Source organism: Apium graveolens, chromosome 2, assembly GCF_009905375.1.
Source record: "Apium graveolens cultivar Ventura chromosome 2, ASM990537v1, whole genome shotgun sequence".
Classification (NCBI taxonomy): Eukaryota; Viridiplantae; Streptophyta; class Magnoliopsida; order Apiales; family Apiaceae; genus Apium; species Apium graveolens.
Window position 1 is genome coordinate 289,280,554 of NC_133648.1, and position 5,214 is coordinate 289,285,767.

A 5,214-nucleotide genomic window follows, 5' to 3' on the forward strand; every position below is an offset into this window, starting at 1 on the left:
AGCTTTTAAAAACTGAAGCAAAGGTTGGTGACGGCCCCTATGTTGGCGTTGCCGAATGGAAAAGAAGATTTTGGGATGTATAGTGACGCTTCGTATAAGGAATTAGGGTCCTTCTTATACAGCACAACAAGGTAATCGTGTAAGCGTCAAGACAATTAAGGGAATATAAAATTTGATATCCCCACCCATGAGCTTGGGCTCGTGGCAATAATTTTGCGCTAAAGATTTAAGGCACTACTTGTATGGAGAGAAGTGCGAGATTTACATTAGCCATAAGTGCTCTAGTACATTTCACGCAGGAAGAGCTCAATATGCACCAGAGGAGGTGATTAGAGCTAATCAAGGATTACGATTATGAGATTCTTTATCATCCAGGGAAAGCCAAAATGGTGGCTAATGCCCTTAGTGTAAAGGAGAGACTCAAGATGATAATGTCTTTGGGAGAGTTGATAAGAGATTTTGAGAAAATGGAAATAGAAGTGAAGGTAACCGAAGCCGGTACCGAAAAGCTGTTTGAGATTGCAATACTGCCCGAATTATTGGAAAAGAACATATTATGCCAGAAAAAGTGATGAATGAAGGCAGAGAGCCAACAAATAGATAAGAGATTAATACCGAGAAAGATGATAAGGGAAAAATGAGGTATTCCTACAGAATTTGGGTCCCAAATGTTCAAGAGCTTAAAGATGAAATCTTAGATGAAAGCTAGTTTGAGGAATAAGATTTAGAGCAAACCCTGAACGTGATAGTCAGGGAGGTCGCCATCAATATAGAAGGAACCCATAACATAATGGAGTGGAAAATGAGGATTTAAAACATGTAGGATGACCCCAATTATGGGGAGAATGAGGGAATGTTCAGACTAAGGAAACGGGAGTCGAGTAAGGAAAGGGGACCCGAGATGGTACTCCTATATGACAAATTATGGACCATTGTAGACAGAACTTATACTATTATCCCCAACCACCGCCCTGAGGAAACAATGCGGTGAGAAATTCTTTCAGGTTCTTTAAGTCGCTAAGCTCTCAGAGTTCCGAGGAACAAGCTGACCCAGTCGAGGCAAGAGCCTAGCTAAAGGAAATACAGGAATCATTTGAGATTCTAAATGATTGACGAAACACAAAAGACTGTTTTTGTCACTTACCCTCCTAAGAGAGAGACCACCCACTGGTGAAAGACCAAGAAAGGCACGGAGCAAGAGGTTATGATAAACTGATTAAAGTTCAGTCAAATTTTTTTTCGAGAAAGTAAATTCCAAGGTTATGGAGATAGTGTAAAAGCTTTAAGAGCCAGAATAAAGGCGGGCGAATATGATGAATTATGAATCTAAGATTGTAAAAGTTGTCAAGATTCGTCTGGAGGACAAGAATCCTAGAACGACGTGATGTTTAAAGTCAATGATTAGTGGGTACGTAAAATGATTGTAAGAGAAAGGAAAATAAAAAGAAACTGAAGTGAAAAGGAGCATAAAGGCAATAGAGTTTGAGGAATGATAAGGGAGTCGGGTATGAGGAATCCCTAAAGACTCGTAGTAATAGAAATAGAAAAGTATATGATCGTCAGGATGAGGATGATTCACCATGAGTTAAAGTTGATGGTTGAAAGCATAAGAGATATATATGTTGTACCCCCTTCAAGTTGGAAGGATTCGGGGAAACCTTGGGATAGTTCGAAGGATAAATAATGAGACGCGGATAGACTGAAGAGACAAGAAAGTAAGAAATTAGGAAAATTGGATGAAGGAAGTGACCTTCAAGAATGTGAAGTGTAAGACCGGTGGCATGATACCCAGAAAGGGAGACGCCAGATATGAGAGATATCCCAACATTGAGATGACTGTTGAGATAAACAACAAGAGTAAATAAGGAATTATTAAGAAGAAGTTCACGTTGAACACGACCAATATCTTCCAGGACATCCCTGTTGTCATTACCAAATTAGGAAAGAAAAGCGGATAACCGTTGTTATCTTTTGGAGGGCATATTGATTGACCTCATTTTGAATACAGATGTTATTGTAAAATTAGGCATATACTATCGAGGTGGGAATGATTGAATAAGACACTATCATCAGGGATATATGACTTCATTTATCCATGGAAGGATGCATGTACTTTTTCTAAAGGTGGAATTAAGGATAGAACATCAGTAACTTAAAATGAATCCTAGGGGAATGCATAAAGGTTGGCATTTCACCCTTAATAGGGATAGTATGAGTTTGACAGTATGAATTGGAAAGGATTAAGGTAATAACAACCTTTAAGGATCAGTGGAGAAATTTTTCAGAAGTATATAGACAATGATTCTGGTATTAGTAAATGGTATTTTGATATGCCCTGTATCTAGGGAATACAGGAGGAACGATTCAAGAATAACCTAAGAGGTTTTACAAGGAAAAAAGTAATATTCAAAGTTCTCAAGAATCGAAATTTTGACAAAGGAAATATGACATAATTATAATGATGCCAGGTGGGCACGTGTTGAACCATAAGAAAGTATAGATTGACCCAATGAAGGTCGAGATTGGTGAAAACATGTAGGACCCAAGATAAGAGACGTCCTAAGTATGATCGAGAGTCAGTTGTGACAATGTTAACCTCTAAAAGACCGAGGCAATAACTTATGGAAAAATGGTGATATATTTTTTCACGAAAGCGTAAGGAACAGCATTTTCACGCAAGTAGTGATTGGAAATGAGGTAGAAAACTTAGTTGAAGATCATTTAAAAGACATTGATTGTAAGGAAATTTTACTATCAGGAAAGGCCAAAGAGGTGGCCGACACTTTAAGTGTAAAAGGACAATCATAGGCGCTCGTGCTAGAGGAATATAGTGATAATGGTTGAAGCCGTGAAGGTTGTATTATGGTTTGGAAGATTGACGTTCCTTCTGATGACTGTGCAATACCCGACCGTAATAGTAGTTTGGTAAAGGTTTAATTCGTGTAATCGCCATGAGCGGGCTATCTATCTTAGAAGGTCCTATCTTGAGAATAATCCAGGACCATGTTTCAAAAAGGACTAAACAAACCTTTGAGTTAAGTCTTCTATTGAAGGCATATGATTAGAAATGGTATTAACCTGCTATCGTTGCTTTGATTGAAACTCTTCTGCAATTTTATCTGCTTCATGTCATGAAAGTACGTCAGGATCTGGAGTGTTCTTCATGAATTATGAATGGTGATTATGTTAACTCCTTAGAAGAATTTGATACGACAGGTATGGACTCCGTATGGTTGACTATTAAGATCCAAGGAAAACGAATGACTACAGTGGGTCAGCGATGGACCATAGTAGTGCAGCAATGATTCTGCGAGTAATGAGTCAATTACAACCGTAAGAGTTGTATTAGAATGGATGTTGAGATTGAGTACCACTAATCGGGTCGTGGTGATGTAAAAGTTATCATTGATAGACTAATTAAGTTGATTATCTACCTATTGAATATTTATTCCTTCTTAGGAATAGAGAGTCGTATTACTATACGAAGAAGGTTGCGGTGCAAGCATAGAATTCTAGTAATGATGATGTCTAGAATGAAATCCCAGATTCGATTTTCGATGTCAAGGGAGTTTCAAAGGTGATTGTGTATAAGCTCGAGGAAGAGCATGGGTCCATAGAATGATGGACGGAATATCAAAAATAATTAGGCATGTGAAATATGATGCTATAATGCTTAATGTTGATTTATAAACATATATGTTTTGTTCTCCTATGATAAACCTCTATAGTTCAAAGGTAGATTTCAAGCCAGATATTTTGTGGCAGTATATATTTTAATATATATACAATTCTCTTCAATTCGTTCTTTTCTCTCCTTTTCATTTCATGTAAGCTGAGAAGAACAACCCTTCCAGAAGGGAAGGTATTGCCGAATGACTATCTATCTGTGTGATAGAAGCCTAGTAGGATATCATCTATTGTTTAATTGCTTGTCAAGTACTAAAGGCTGGCCACCTTCTGTACTAACTATGCGATATAACAAGTGTTCATGATCATAGTGATCTCTCAACAAATTCCTTTACTTCTATATGATGGATCAAGCTTTCGAAGATAGAAGCAGCTAGAAAGGAAGTTGTATCAGTACGGTGGTATTCTGATTCTAACACATTCGTGATACTAAGGTTGACGCGTGTATTAAAAGGTTATAGAATGCTAACGAGCAAAGGTGTAACCAGTATAATATTAGGAACGGAAGATAGTAGCGATTACGAACTGGAAAAGAGTGGGTATTGAGAAGCAAAAGCTATAATTCTAAAAGCTATGATGAGGGTCTGTGCAATAGACTTGAAAGAAATTGGAATGATCACTTAACAGAGATTGAGTTTTCTTACGACAATAGATCATATGTCATTATCGAGATTTCACCTTATGAGATCCTTGAGGGAAGACAATGTTGATCTCCCTTATGATATGATGATGTTGCAGAGCGCAAGATGCTTAGACCAGCAGTGGTCCAAAGGACCAGGGATATAATAGATTTAATCAGAGGACGGCTGGTAGTAGCCCAAGATGGGAACATGAAGTATGTTGATTTGACATGAAAGGACAAGGAATAGGAAGTAGGGGACCTAATGCTGTTATAGGTATTCCCTTGGAAAGGATGGATGAGGTTCGAAAAGAAAGGAAAGCTAAGCCATGAATTGTTGGACCCTTTGAGGTATTAAGACTTACCCCCGAACATGTAGCAAGTTCATAACGTGTTCCACGTATCAATGTTAAGAAAGTGTAATCCGGATGCCAGGCAAATAAGGGTATATGAGCGCATAGGCATGCAACCAGACGTAACCTATATGGAGCAACCAGGAAGGGTTATAGATTGAAAAGGAACAAGTGCTTAGGAGAAGGGCTATCAAACTAGTCAGAGTTTAATGATAGAACCACAATGTGGGAAAATTGACTTGAGAGTTAGAAAGTGCAATGCTAAGAGAGCATCCCTATTCATTTTCTATCCGATTCCGGGACGGAATCCTTTTAACGAGGGGAGACTGTAATAACCCCAATTTTTGGAATTTTTGAAACCCTTATGAATAATGATTTTGCCGATTATGCTGAATAAGAAAAAATTTCATACAACACTATGTAGGGGTTCTTTTATTGATCTTCTGAGATATTATTATTACTCTATGTGGTATATAAGTGTATGTAAAGATCGTCAGAATCCAAATCCGAACACTTTGATTTTTCCCGAAAATCCACCAGATACCGAAAGAATTG